The sequence below is a fragment of the Choloepus didactylus genome, chromosome 2 (genome assembly GCF_015220235.1).
Source record: "Choloepus didactylus isolate mChoDid1 chromosome 2, mChoDid1.pri, whole genome shotgun sequence".
NCBI lineage: Eukaryota > Metazoa > Chordata > Mammalia > Pilosa > Megalonychidae > Choloepus > Choloepus didactylus.
In genome coordinates this window covers 126723818-126740150 of record NC_051308.1, presented here as the reverse complement: position 1 = coordinate 126740150, position 16333 = coordinate 126723818, and the positions used below count along the sequence as shown (strand labels likewise).

Below are 16333 nucleotides of genomic sequence, written 5' to 3'. Positions count from 1 at the left end.
CTCTCACTAAGCCTTCCTAATTTTGCTTTAAGTATCTATCCCTCAGCCACTGCCTTAAAAAAACAAACAAACAAAAAACAACAAACAGTATTATGTAGTGGAAAAGAACGGGGTAATACTGAGTTCAAAATCCTGATACTAGCATCTTACCAGCTGTTTCACTTGGGCAAGAGGCTTAATTTTCCTGAGCTTCAAACACCTGCCACATATAAGATGAGAATAATAAAATATACCTAATAAAGTTAGTAGGATTAAAATGAGAGCATGTATGTAAACCACTTGGCCTAGAGTAGATACTCAACCGATGTTTTTCTCTTACCCCTATTTTAACTGGATCCCTTGCCTCCCATTTATTTGGGTTGTCTTGAATTTCTTTTAGCAATGTTTTGTAGGTTTTTGTGTACAAAGTCCTTTACATCCCTGGTTAAATTTATTCCTAGATATTTGATTATTTCAGTTGCTATTGTAAATGGATTTCCTCCTCAGATTGCTCCTAGAAACACTACTGATTTTTGCATGTTGAACTTGTATCTCACCACTTTGCTGAATGTGTTTATTAGCTCTGGTAGCTTTGTTGTAGATTTTTCTGAACTTTCTATATATAGAATAATATAATCCACAAATAGTGAAAGTTTTATTTCTTCATTTCCAATTTAGATGCCTTTTGAATTTCTTTTTCTTGCCTAACCATTCTGGCAAGAACTTCCAGTACAATGTTTAATAACAATGATGACAGTGGGCATCCTTGTCTTGTTCTAGATCTCAGAGGGAAAGCTTTCAGTCTTTCACCACTGAGTATGATGTTAGCTGTGGGGTTTTCATATATGTTCTTTATCATGTTGAGGAAGTTTCCTTTTATTCCTGTTTTTCTTCTAAGCGTTTCAAGAAAGAGTGTTGGATTTTGTCAAATCCCTTTTCTGCGTCATTAGAGATGATCATGTAGTTTTTTCCCTTTGTTTTGTTAATGTGGTGTATTTACATCATTTATTCTTTATTCTATGGATAAATACATATTTAATTTAAGCCACCGATTCTTTTTTTATTTTTTCCCCTTAATAATTGTGGTTGTCTAAAGCTTTTTCTTTGCTAGATTCCCCAGGAAGGACTCATGGGATCGCCTTAGCAGTTTGTCTGTGGCTTCAATACTTTAAAGTTTGTTTGGATGGATATAAAATATTTGATTCATGTTTTCTTTCCTTGATTATCTTAAATATATTAGTCAGTTGTTTTCTGGCATGAAGCATTGGCTCTTAAAAGTTTGATAACAATCTAATGTTTATTCCCTTATAAGTAATTTGGTATTCTGCCTGCATGGGGAGTCTCAGGATAGCATTTTTAGTTTCATGACTCTAGAGCCCCCTCTTCCTTTTTGTATACAAAGTAATAAGAAGGTGTACTTGTACTTTCTAAGACCTGCCCCATTGCTACCCTTTGCCATATTTACTTGGATCTTCTTTTAATCTGTTTCTACTGACACAGATCTTCAGTTTCTCCTGTGTAGGGTTTAGTCTTAGAAAGGAGCTGCGTTTTGTATAGTTTCAGTTTATAAGATCCAAATAGCCTTAGCCCTTTGAGGTCATAATAGGACCTCTTACTCAGTCACAAACTGAAATATCCAGGAACCTAGAAGCAATGACATGTCAGTAGCAGTTAGCACACCTAGGGGTAATATCTGGTCTCTATCATTCTTCACTAAAGGACACCTTGCCTCCTTGGAGAAAATTCTGATTCCAGTTGTGAGGCAGGGAAAGTACAAGATGAACCTGGAACATCTAATGGCACTAGAAAGTATGCAAATGCTTTAAAAATTATGAGACTATATTAAAAAGACTCAAGAGCCCACTGACAAAATATGAGACAATTTGAGCAGCAAAACTAAATAAGAAGAGAGATACTTCATCTGCCATGAAGAACTAACTGATACTGGATACTATCACAAATAGCTAGAAATTGAACAAAATATCTGAAACAACTGTTTTCAGGCACTGGACTACAGGAACAACAGGACAATGGTCCCTGAGAGAAGCAGAAAAGAGACTAGAAATGAAGGAACTCTGTGATTTCCTTAACATTCTTCCTGGAGGCACTTTCTGGATCAAGCACAGGGAAGGGGAGCCAAGGTAGAGTACAGCGGTCTCTGAGTTCCAAAGACAAAAATCTGACTTCAAGAAGTCTGACGTTTCTGGAGTTTGCAGGACAGCATATCAGAGAAGAGGGAGTGATGAAGAAAAAAGAGCTTAAATAATCTATACAGGGGTCTCCTTGAGTCTACTGCTAAATACTAAGCTGAAAACATGTAGGATAAAACTCCCATGAAGTCCATCAGAGAGCTGTCTGAGAGCTGTAAGGTTAGCAATTCCCAGAGCTTACACAGGGCTTGAGAGACATTTGAATTCTAATCAACCTGAGAGGAAAGACCCTGTGGAATACCCTGGGATTCAGTAGTGACCCTGTCTTAGTTTGCTAATGCTGGAGAATGCAAAACACCAGAGATGGATAGGCTTTTATAAAACGGGGGTTTATTTCACTACACAGTTACAGTCTTAAGGCCACAAAGCGTCCAAGGTAACACATCAGCAATCGGGTACCCTCACCGGAGGATGGCCAATGGCCTCCGGAAAACCTCTGTTAGCTAGGAAGGCAGCTGGCGTCTGCTCCAAAGCTCCGGCCTCAAAACGGCTTTCTCCCAGGACATTCCTTTCTAGCAAGCTTGCTTCTCTTCAAAACATCACTCCCAGCTGCACTCTCTTTCCTCTTTGAGTCAGCTCATTTATATAGCTCCACCGATCAAGGCCCACCCCGAATGGGTGGGGCCACGCCTCCATGGGAACATCTCATCAAAATTATCACCGACAGCTGGGTGGGGCACACTCCAAGCAAATCCAACCAGCACCAAAACTTCTGCCCCACACACGACTACAAAGATAATGGCATTTGGGGGACACAATACACTCAAACTGGCACATTCCACCCTGTGGAATACCCTGGGATTCAGTAGTGACCCCATCAGTGCCACGCCTTAGTGTAGTCTAAAATAGCCATAGATTTAAGGCTCCTTTAGACCCATTTTAACAAAGCTTAATTAAGCAAGCCCCAAAAGGATCAAGGTGATACACTTGTGACTTAAGTGCTAGTGACAACAAAAATCAACACTCTTTAAAGGAAGACAACAAAATCCACATACTGAATATTCAGTATGTCCAGCATCTAATAAAAAATTACTTGATGTTCAAAAAAGCAGTAAAAATGTTAATCATAGCCAGAAGAAGTGTCAGCTATTAGGGAAAATTAAAAACAAAACAAAACAAAACAAAAAAAACCCACCACAGGTGATGGTATTACCACACCAGGAATTTAAGTTATTTATAATATGCTCAAGGACTTAAAGGAAAAATTGAACATAATGAAGAGAATATTGAATGTATTAAATAATTGATCTTCAAATATTCACTGGATGAGCTTAACAGCAGATTAGGAACTGCAGAAGAAAAGATCAGTAAACTTCAAGACAGCAATATAAAGTAAGTAAACCGTGGCCTGTAGAAGAAAAGACTGAGAAAAAAAACCTCTTTTTTTTTTTGAACAATAGCAAAACAACAGAGAGACTTCTGCTGCTGCTGTGAAGAACTAATTGTTAATGGATTTTCTCACCTATCGTAACAATTAGAAGTTGGACAAGATATTTGAAACAACTGTTTCAGACTTTGGACCATTAGCAGAACAAGACCATTTTCTGTTCATATTGACCCATGGGGAAATATCAAGCCAAAATGGGGAAAGCAGAAAAAGTATGTGAAGAAATAGTGGCTGACATTTTTACAAATTTAGTGAAAACTATAAACCAACAGATATAAAATGCTCTACAAACTCAAGCAAAACAAACATAAAGTAAACCACACCAAACACATCATAGTCTAAATGCTGAAAGTACATGATAAAGAAGAAAAATATGAAAGACAGCCAAAGGAAAAAAAAATACATTACATGGAAGGGAACAAAGAATGCAGATTAATCAACAGAAGCAGTAAAAGCCAGAAAACAATCAAATGATGTCTTTAACATGCTGAAAGAAAAAAGTGCCTATCTGGATTTCTACATAGAGCAAGATTATCCTACAAAAATAAAAGAGTAATAGAGGACTCTTCAGACGAAAAAGGTGAGGGCATTTTTCACCAGCAGACCTGCACTGTAAGAAATATTAAAGGAAATTCTTCAGGTGGAAGGGAAATGATACCAGATGAAAATTTGGAACTGCACAAAGAAATAAAAGAATGTAAAATATGGTAAATTGGTGAGGAAAGATAGAAGATGTTTTTCACTCATTAAAAATTTTTTCTTTTTAAATAATTGTTTAAAATAAAAGATAAAAATGTATTTGGGAGGACATCATCAACATGATAATGTAAGACAACTTTTGAAAACCTCTCCCCAGAGATTCAGCAAAAAAAGGGAAAAATCTCACTTGTCCGGAACTCTGGAGGAAGGTAAAGACTGGAGCGGGATCCCACAGAGACTGAATTGAAAAAAGAGAAAAATATCAGGTAGGAAACTTCTGTCCTGGACTGGCCGGTCCTCTCCCCTCTCCCTCACTCAGTCCCATACAGCTGGAGAAATGCCCAGAGGCAGCAGCTGGGATCCCTTCTACCTCCCACTGCAGACACAGACTTATAAAGTCTCTCAGAGCAGTGAGACAGATCCCCACCTATGTCCAGACACAAAGACCCAAGTCCCCAGCGACCCACGGCAGGACTTAAGTCACTGGGGAGGGCAGAATACAAAAGGGCAGCAAGGAAGAGCTTCCAAGAGGATCAAGGAGGGAGCCACCAAATGTAGTTCTTTCCCCAAAGCAGCAAGTAGCCAAGTAGAAACTGTCCAAATCAACTGTTTGGGGACCCAGCGGACAGGGTAGTACATTCCAAGGCCCAAGTCAGTGAGGGACAAAGAGTCTGAGAAAACGTGAACAGTGACTGTAATTCCAGCCATGGGTCTTGGTGCCCATCCCCTACCTTTGAGAAAAAGAGCAGCGGGTGGGCTGATTCTTGCCTGGGGGATGGCTGTGGACTGGGGCAGCTCAGGGAGTCCTCCGCACAAGTATAGAGGGGACACAGCCCAACACTGTGCCAGATTTGGGCTATGTGAAGTGAGGGCACAGGAACCCTGCAGTTTTAGCCCTGCCCAGGCAGATGATGTGTGGCTCCAGGAGGTAAGCAGCTTCTGAGGACGATTAAGTCTCTGAACAGCACCATCTGCTGGACAGGCAGGAAAGTACAGGGGAAAACACCAGGGCTTTTCAGAGCCTCTCCAGACCCTATCCCAAGCACATCAGAGCTGTTCTATACCCCATGCATGGGTACCCGGCCCTGTTTTGGCTAAGAAATACTAAAAACCCAAATGTCAAAGCAGTGCTCTAATACAAAGCCAGGCAACAACTAAATCCTAGACAAGAGAGAGAAACCAGCAGCAGAATAGACACATAAAGATAATCAGATGACTAGGTATTAGCAAAAAATCACAAGGCACACTAAAATTCAAGAAGTGATGGTATAGTCAGAGGAACAAATCAGAAAGTCAGAGGAGACCCAGAATCTGCAACAACTAATCAAAGATGTTCAAACAAATATTCTGAATCATTTCAAGGAAATGAAGGAAAATGTGTACCAAGAGATAAAGGATATTAGGAAGACACCAGAAGAACATGAAGAAGAATTTGAAAGAATACATAGAAAAATAACAGACATTATGGAAATAAAAGACACTGTTGATGGAATTAAAAATATGCTGGAGACACACAACAGCAGATTTGAACAGGCAGAAGAAAGAATCAGCAAGCTAGAAGACAGATCAAGCAAATTCAAACAGACAAAAGAACAAATGGAGAAAAAAAATGGGGGGCTGTTACTTAATATGTGTAGAATGTTTACCTAGGTTGAACATAAGCGTTTGGAAAAGGACAGAGGTGATGGTAGCATGTTATTGTGAGAATAACTAACAGTGCTGGATGGTGTGTGAGTGGGATGGAAAGGGAAAGTTTAGGATTACATATGTCACCAGAAGGAAAGTTGGAGATTAAAACATGGGAATGTATCACACAGTGAATCTTATGGTGGACAATGTCCATGATTAATTATACAAATAACAAAAAAGTTCTTTCATGAACTAGAACGAATGTATGACACTATAACAAGGAGTTAATAATAGAGGGATATCTGGGAAAAAATGTACCTATTGAAAAGTATGGACTATAGTTAACGGTAATATTTTAATCATCTTTCATCAGCAGTAACAAATTTACACCAATACCGTGGATCGATAATGGGGGGTGTTCTAGTTTGCTAATGCTGCTGGAATGCAAAACACCGGAAATGGATTGGCTTTTATAAAGGGGGTTTATTTGGTTATAAAGTTACAGTCTTAAGGCCACAAAGTGTCCATCAACAAAGGGTACCTTCACTGGAGGACAGCCAATGGTGTCTGGAAAATCTCTGTTAGCTGTAAGGCACCTGGCTGGTGTCTGCTCCGAAGTTCTGGTTTCAAAATGGCTTTCTCCCAGGATGTTCCTCTCTAGGCTGCATTTCCTCAAAAATATCACTCTCAGTTGTTCTTGGGGTGTTTTGTCCTCTCTTAGCTTCTCCAGAATAAGAGTCTGCTTTCAACGGCTGTCTTCAAACAGTCTCTTATCTGCAGCTACTCTCTCAGCTTCTGTGCATTCTTCAAAGTGTCCCTTTTGGCTGTACTGCCTCTTCAAAATGTCACTCTCAGCTGCACTTCAAAATGTCACTCACAGCTGCACTGAGTTCCTTCTGTTTGTCAGCTCATTTATATGGCTCCAGTGATTTAATTTAGACCCACCCTGAACAGGTGGGGTAACACCTCCATGGAAATTAATCCAATCAGAGTCATCACCCACAGTTGGGCGGGGCGAATCTCCATGGAAACAAAGAATTACAATCTAATTAACACTGATACATCTGCCCACACAAGATTACATCAAAGAACATGGCTTTTTCTGGGAGACATAGGAAATACAAACTGGTATGGGGGAGTAAGGGGTATGGGAGTGTTTGGGTTTTTTTAAAAATTCTTTATTTCTTTTCTGGAGATATGAAAATGTTCTAAAATTGATCATGGGGTTTTATGCACAACTATGTGATGATACTGTGAGACACTGTATACTTCAGATAGTTTGTGTGGTGTATGAATATATCTCAGTAAAACTGCATTAAGAGAAAAAAACACAGCATGGTACTGGCATAAGGACAGACATATAGACCAATGTAATTGAGTTGAGAGCTCAGAAATCAGTCCTCCCATTATGGCCAACAGATTTTTGACAAGGTGCAAAGTCCACTCAACTGGGAAAGATCAGTTTCTTCAAAAGAAGGTGCTGGGAAAACTTGATCTGCATTTGGTAAAAAAAAAAAGGAGGACCCCTACTTTACACATACACAAAAATCAACTAAAAATGGATCAAAGACCCAAACATATGATCTAGAACTATCAAACTGCTAGAAAAAAATTGTAGGAAACATCTTCAGGACCTTGTGTTAGGCAATGGTTTCTTAGACTTTACACCAAAAGCATAAGCAACAACAACAAAAATAGATAAATGGGACCTCATCAAAATTAAAAACTTTTGCACCTCAAAGGTCTTTCTCATGAAAGTAAAATGACAACCTCCACAACGGGAGAAAATACTTTGAAACCACATATCCAGAATATATAAAGAAATCCTTTACCTTAACAACAAAAACACAACTATCCCAATTTAAAAATGGACTAAAGACTTTAGTAGACCTCTCTCCAAAGAAGATATACAAATGGCCAAAAAGCCCATGAAAAGATGCCGAACATCATTAGCCATTAGGGAATTGCAAATCAAAACCATAACAAGATACCATTTTACACCCATTAGAATGGCTGCTATTAAAAAATATGGAAAATAACAAATGTTAGAGAGGGTACAGAGAAATAGGAGCACTCATTCATTACTGGTGGGAATATAAAATGGTGCAGCCACTGTGGAAGACATTTTGTTCCTTGGAAAGCTAAGGATAGGACTACCATGTGACCCTGCAATCCCACTCCTTGGTATATGCCCCAAAGAATTGAAAGCAGGGACTCAGATATTTGCATACTGATGTTCATAGCAGCATCTTTCACAATTGCCAAAAAGTAGAAGCAACCCAAGTTTACATCAACTGATGAATATATGGACAAAATGTGGTATACATTTTGAATATGTTGGAGTTTTTTTCAGCTGTAAAATGATTTAAGTAATGATGCATGCTACAACGTGGATGAACCTTGAAGACATCCTATTGTGTGAAATAAGCCAGACACAAAAACACAGATATTGTATGATCTCACTTATATGAAATAATTAGAATATGCAAACTCATACAGGCAGAAATAAGAATACAGGTTATAAGAGGTGAGGGTGGTGAGAGGGTTGTTAATGCTTAATTAGTACAGAGTTTCGGTGGTGGAAAAATTTTGGTAATGGATGGTAGTGTTGTAGTACAACATTGTGAATTTAATTAATACCACTGAATTGTATACTTGAAAGTGATAAAATGGGAAATTTTAGGTTGTGTATATGTTTTCAGAAACAAAATAAAACAACAACAACCATTGAACCCTAATCTAAACTATGGACTTTTGTTAATAAATTATAAATAATTTTAAAAACATTGGTTCATCTATTGTAACAAAGGTACCATATTAATACAAAATGTTAATATCAGGGAAAAGTATTTGTGGGGGAATGGTGATTTGGGAATTCTGTACTTTCTCTATGATTTTTCTGTAAATCTATAACCTCTAATTTACAAAGAAAAAATGATCAACCAAAAAAAAAAAAATTAGACCCAAATCTTTCATGAACCTATACTCAAAAATCCTGAAAAACATTTTAGTAAATGGATATTTAGCAATATTTTAAAAGAATAATGCATTATTGTTAAGTGGAGTTTGTTCCAGGAATGCAATATTGGTGTAACAATAAAAAAATTAATATAAAAACAGACTAGAAAAGAACAACATATCTCAGTAGATGCGGAAAGAATGTTTGACTGAATTCAACTCCCATTTATGATAGAATCTCTCACAAAATGAGTCTGCCGGTTATTACTTTCTTGCCTCTCAATTTCAGAACCCTTTCGTAAGATCTGGAACGCTTCTCTGTTGCCTGACTGGCATAATATTAAGCCTTGTCAGTAGAGGGCACAGGAAGGACACTAGAGAATGAAGTGGCTTCTCTTCGTAGTCCCAGTGTACCTTTTTTTGATGCTCCTACCATGTAAAAAGACTTCAAACAAGTTTCAACAGTACCCTAGCAGACAGCTTCCCAGCAGCAAGTTTAGCAGTGCCCTTGCAGTGCTTTTTCTAATTCCACCAGTGCACCAGCTGGCTTCCCAGCAGGGGGTTCAGTGGCAAGTCTCTGTGCTGCTTCTAGACAAGATCCTCAGTTGCCTCAGTTGACTTCCTCTTGGTTTCCTGGTGAGTTTTATGGGCACCCCAGCCAACTCCAGATTTCAGCAACATCCTTTGCAAGCCATTTCCTAGTGGCATTCCACTGAGTCCAGCCAGTTTCCCAACTAGTTTTCTAGTAAATTCAAAGCAACCCCACACCCTCACAATGGGCAAATTTCATAGGTATCCCAGCCGACAGTTCCTTGTCTGCTGGTGAACCCAAGGCTGTGAGCCTGCTGTGTCCCCAGGCAACCCAGCAAATTTCACTCCCACACCCTATCCAATGAGGTCTGAATCCTAGACATTGGGAGAGTCTCTCCCTTCCAAGTTTGTTCCTTACTTGGGTGTTCTCTCTCAATATACTAGGGTGGTATTCTTTCGAGTTCTCTCTTATTCACTCAGTTAATTCCATGTAAATAATTAATAATTCTTTGTACTAAACCTTCCCTGTTCAATTTACTAAAAAATTGGTACTGGGAGTAGTCCCAGGAGACAAACCTTGAAAGGAAGGATTTGAGGATTAGTTTTGGTTGTGTTCTTGGGTTGTGTGCAGTCCTGAGTGCCAGTGGAACATACGTTGCTGGTAATTCATGACAAGCAGTGGCATCACAATTTAATCACAATACCTCTGAGAGATTGTGATGAGGTGTCAACTGAAGTTAAGTACCTTGGGAGTCCAAATGACTGATGCATTTGATTGTTGTTCCAGCCTTAATGATGGCTATAAGCATTATGATGTGAGATGGATTCTCCTAAGTGCTACAGATAGAAAATGGCAACATATAATTAAATGGTTTATTATTATTATTATTTTTAAGAACCAATATATTTAAATGATCTCTACCTGATACATACATTTGATAATTAAAAAAAAAATCAAAAGAAGGGGATTTAATACAAAATAAATGCCAAATAAAAATCATTTAAGAATTTGAAGGATTATACCACACATATTTAATATTTGAGATTGCCTTTCCTAAAAGGAAATTTTAAAGCACACAAAGCATCAATTGCATAGTCTTGATCTTTGGTGACAAATATTTCAGACATTGAAAAATTTCTTTCATTTTGCATTGACATTCATCAGATTGTTAAAGAGTATATCCAAATATTCTTCACATTCGGCATTAGGATATATGTTGCTTTTATAAGTTTGTTTCCTTTTTTAATGATGAAAATGTTTTGTCTCCTTGCCCTGATTTTGGTTTTGCCATTTAAATTATATTGCTTTTACTTCATATTTTAAATCAGTTTCTAATTTCATGTTGGAGTGTTCCACCACCATTCATTTCTTTTCTTTGCATTTCTCCTGCTACAGTATTTACAAAGCACTGAAGCTTGTAGCAGATACTCAAACAGTAGAATATGCCAACAAACATTATTGGGTATTATTCAACTACTGTAACATTCACATCTCCCAGCAAAGTTAACAGCATTACACAGAATCACTTGTCTAAGTTGCCAATTTAAGGATTTATTTAGCCTCCAAAACATGTTATTTCTTGAAACACCATTCACAGGATTTATATAAAGTATAATATGCATATAATCTCATTAATATTTTATTTGCAAGAAAGACTCAATTTTGGCAGCAGACAGCTACGAGCAAGCAAGACTGTCTGCTTAGATTGCGGCTTCTGCTTTCCCACGTGCTTCTGTCCTGATTCCCAGAAATGTCAACTTGAACATTTGACTCTCCTTTTCAGTGTTTCCTGCTCTTGTTTTCAATTGATATCAGTCAGTTCCTTTGAACCAGTAACATCTCTGTGTTGATTTGTTAAGCTTTAATTATCACAGGAACATTATCCTTTTTTCAGGTTTTCCCAGTCTATCAACTGATTTTTCCTGAAATTTAGAAAAATTAAATTTTTGAGAAACTCCAGGAAAAAATTCCTGCATGGAAACACTAATGTAGGTCAGTTGTGGCTCTCATTTATTGCTAGTGAAATGCAAAGTATATCTGCTTGGGAAAATAATTTGACAGTTTCATGTAAAGTGAAGCATAACTTACCACATGGCCCAGTGATTCCGTTTCTAGGTATTAACTCAACAGGAATTTAAATATAGTCTATACAAAGATTTGTAAGTTCATAGCAGCTTCATTATATAATAAGCCAAAATCTGGAAACAATTTAAATGTCCATCAGTGGTGAATAGATAATCAAATTTTAGTAAATCCATCCAATGGAATACCACTCAGTAATACAAGGAATTTAACAGCACATGAATGAATCGCACAAGTGTTATGCTAAGTGAAAGAAGCCAGACACAAACCACTACTGGAACCACAGGGTGAGACTGCCAAGGGGCACAAGGGAACTTTTAGGGGTTATGGTTGCCAAAACTCACAGAATTGTATGTTTAGAATTATTGAGCTTTATTGTAGGTAAATTACACCCCAATAAAGTGACCAAAAAAACAAAAACAAAACCCTCAAAACCCACAGTTGTATTCCTTTATAAAAAGAAATAAAAATTTATAAGAAGATATTTATAATAGTATTAAAAATATGAAATATCCAAAATTAATCTTAAAGGAAGTGCAAGACCTCTATAGGATACAATTAAGGGACACTAAAGAAGATCTAAATGTATCAACAGAGATTTCTTGTTCATGGATTAAAGACTCAATACTGTGAAGATAACAGTTCTAAGATTGATTAAAAGATTCAATCTAATCCCATAAAAATACCAGCATTTTTAGCCTGTTAATCTGGTTTCAGAATATATGTGGAAAGGCTAAGAATAAAGACTCTCTTGTAGAACAAGATAGGTAGACTTGCTCTGTAAAAGTCAATATTTATTATGAAAATAAAATAATTACATCTCTGTGATAATGGTTTAGAATGGTCAGTAAAAAAATGGAATGTAATAGAAAGGACACTAACAAACACGCAGTCTTATATAGATGTTTCTGTGACATAAATGCCATGATGGCTCTGAGGGAAAAATAATGGAATTTTCCATAAGTTGTATTGAGTAGCCCTTTGTGGTAGGGGTGGGGGATTGGATTTCTACTTCCCAACTGAAAGAAAAAAAGTCTTTTTACCAATGGATAAAAGTCCTAGGTGTGAAAGGCAAAGCTGTCGTGCTTTTTAAAAAGAATATAGAATATCTCCATGACCTTGGGAAGGATTTCTTCAAGACACAAAAAGCATTAGCTATAAAGGAAAGCACAGACACATTTGACTATATTAAAATAAAAAATTTCTGTCATCAAAAGATCATTAAAAAAAAGTGAAAAGAAAATCACAGAATGGGAGCAGGCACCACCTGTTTTGCTACATTTGCTTCCGTGATGCAAGAGTTCAGTAGGTAGGAGAATGATATCAATTTAATATTGAAGTTTTGTTGGTTCTTATGCCGTTTTTCTCAGCAAGCTAATGTTTTGTGTCATTGAGTAGCAGCAAGTAAATACAAAATATACCAACACAGCTGAATGTTGCAGTTAAGGAAGAATATGGTGTAATATACATGATACCCATTTACCTCAATCTGGCTTCTTTTCTCAGTTTGACTGTGTGCCTTGTCTTGTTTTTTGCACATTTTTCCCGTCTCCATTATTCGGTAACCTGAACCCTTCCTTATATCCCTTTCTGTTAAGCTGTCTTCTTCATTTTTTTTTGTTTTTTAAGACAAAGTGCTTTATTGACTCTAGTATTTTCTATTAGGAATTTAACATGTCTTTTTAATTGTGCTAATATTTTAAGTTAGGATTGTTATTGATTTTGTTGGTATCCTGGTTACAAAGTTGCAATAGGTTATTTTTTAGTACAGGATTTTCTGGAAGCACAGCTTTTTGAGAAAATGTTATTTCACATATTAGCAGAAATATCCTATTTGCAACTACATTCAGTATTTCATCAATACTATTCATAATTATTTCATACTTTAACATCTCTATAATTGGGATGTATCATATCTTACAATACATGTAATCTTTCACTTAAAATTCTCAGTTTTTTTTTTTTTTTTTCCCCTTTTTGGGGATAAAATAATGGTACATTTTGGAAGTAGTTGGTTACTTATATTTGATTAAGTACTGTAGTATCCAGGATATAAAGAAATAGAAATCAATTTTCAACAGACAGCCCAGTGGAGAAATGGCAAAAGACTTGAACCACAACAGAGGAAATATATATGGCCAGTAAATATATGAAAAAGAATGTTTAATAATAAGGTAGTTATGCATTAAATACACAGTGAGATGTCTTTACACATTTGGCATATTGGCAAACATTTTAAACCCTGATAACAAGTATTGGTGTGGACACAGAAGTGTGTGTATGCTATGATTCCATTCATTTGAAGTTAAAAATGGGCAAAACTAAGCTATGTTGCTTAGGAATGCATACTTAGGTTGTAAAACCATAAAGAAAAGAAAGGAAATAATCATCAAATGTCAAGAAGTGGGTTACCTCTGGAGGTGGAGGGAAGGTAAAGTTTATGATCAGAAATGCCCAAAGGGTTTGGAGATCTGGTAATACTCTGTTTCTTGACCCAGATGGATTTGCTTTATTACTTATTAAACTTTACATATGTGTTTTATGTGCTTTTCTGTATGTATGTCATAATTCAGAATAAACCAAAAAAGGGGGAAATGACCAGTTAGGCTAAATGCTATTGGTAGGTCAAGTAATATGAGGATGGAGACTTGACCATTGGGTTAAGCAGAGTGGAGACTACTGGTCAATACAGCCAAATGTCTCAGGAGAGTAGTTGGGACAACAGTCTGGTTGGAATAGGTTCAAGGAAGAATGGGAGGAGAGGAGTTGTAGACAGTAAGTACACAGAACTCTGAAGGAATAGAAACATTTTTGTAAAAAGGAGAAAGGGGGTAGCAACTGGAGGAGATTATAGAAAGCTTTGCATAAAATAATGTAGTTTCAGGAGAATATAAAGAAATTTTCTGCAATGCTGAAGGCAATAAGGTAGTGGAAGGAAGAGAACATTTTATATGTGCAGGTATGACTTTTTGGGGGAAGGAAGTAAAAAATTACAATACATTTGTAAAAAGAATTAAAATTAAAGCTATTTAGTCTTAGAAATGTGTTAGAATCACACATAATATTTCATATTTATTAATGAAAAGAATTGTGGACACTGTCTTGTCCAATACCACTTTGCTGAAGGAGAACGAACCCCAGAGAGGATAAGTGCTTGCTCAAAATTGCCCCACTAATAATAATCTGAAACTAAAACATAGATTTCCTCCTGCCCCTTGGATTAGAACTCTTCTCGTAGTACCGTCTACAATATGGTTTGCTCTTAAATTGGGTATTATAAATGCATCATATTTTGTAGAATGTATTTGGATAATATTTCAGTTAGCCTTTGCTGTGTAATAAACTACCCAAAGGTTAGTGGCTTAAAACAATCATGTTTTATTTCTCTTGATTCTGTGAGTTGCCTGGCCTCAGCAGGGGCCGCTCAAGCAGCGGTAGTCATTGGTGGCTCCACTAGGGCTGGTTGGTCTCAGTCATGGATCTGGGTGGGGGGCGTTGGTGCTGTTTGCTGACAGGGCTTTCTGTTGATGGTTTTATTCATTAGTCTAGCCTGGGCTTCCTTACATGGTGGTGGGGGCATTCCAAGAGGATGAAGGTAGAAGTCTAGACTCCTGAACTTGCATAACATATACTTCTTCCACATTCAGCTGATCAAAGCCAAGTCATAAGGCCAGCTCAGATTCAAGAGGTGGGGCAATAGGCACCACGCAAAATATTGTGGCCATGTTTTCCACAGGTAATTATAAATTACAAATGTAGTAATTGAATTTACGTTCTAATGTTACTTTTTATTTCATATGGACTAAAAGCTGTTAATTTGGGGAAATCTAGCAATGTAATTTTGTCAGTGTATAAGAAGCATATAAAATTTGACAGTGAAAAAATGTATTATTTTAAGAAAAAAAGGAAATTATGTTTTCCATATTTTGTATTTTCTGTTATGTAAAACAGAAAGAACTGCTAGTTTTTAGAAAAAGTTGGATAAAAAATGAGGGTGAAATTCATTGAATACAGTCTTTGCTGCTTAGGATGTTGGCTTATCATTATTTTCTGAGATCATTACCATTAATGTTTTATCACTATCTTTCTGGATTCTTTTTCACATGCTGCGGAATGTAATAGAACACAATGCAACTAAAAAGTAGAAGTAATTAAGAGTTGCCTGTGAATTAATTTATAATAATAGTATATTGCCAGGTACTGTACTGATAATGCTTGTATATTATTTTGTTTAATTTAGCAAACAGTTGTCTATTTTAAGTCTCTACTGTGATCCTTGCACTGTGCCAAAACTTGGGAATATTTCTGTGAACCTGAAAGACATCATCCAGCATAAAGCCATATCCTAGGTGGAAATCAGGGAAGCATCTCTAAAAAAACTTTGTAAGCCAGAACTTGAAGGATGAGTAGAAGCTAGCTGAGAGAAGAGTGGGAAACAGAGTAGGAAGTTTTCCATGGAAAGGAAATGGCTTGGTCAAAGATCTTGTAAGCAGTGTAAGGAACATTCAAAGAATTGGAAAAAAAAATCTACTTTGAAGCCTAGAATGTGAAAAGAGTACAAGGCAAGATTAAAGGTGGAGAGGTAGCTAGGGGCCAGATTGTGACCAGCCTTGTAAACTCTTGTTGTTATAGGTTCTGGATTTTATCCTGAGGGTGATGGGTTTAGAGAGGTTTTGTTTCTGTTTTTGTTTTTTTTTAACTCAGATTGTTCTTTTAGAAAAGTCACTGGCTACAGTTTGGTTGGGGGAGGAGCAGAAGAGAGTTAAGGGTTACCCAGAGGAGACCAACAATACAGGCCCTAGAGAATGACCTGAAGTAGGTGAGTGTGAGAATGTAGAGAAGTATGTAAATTTTTTA

At 36.9% G+C, this 16333-nt stretch overlaps 1 protein-coding gene across 4 annotated transcripts in view; it reads left to right on the top strand.

Annotated features, from left to right (window-relative positions):
• Nucleotides 1–16333, top strand: part of MAGI3 (membrane associated guanylate kinase, WW and PDZ domain containing 3) — a 294015-nt gene that overhangs the window by 181873 nt on the left and 95809 nt on the right. The window lies entirely within an intron of this gene.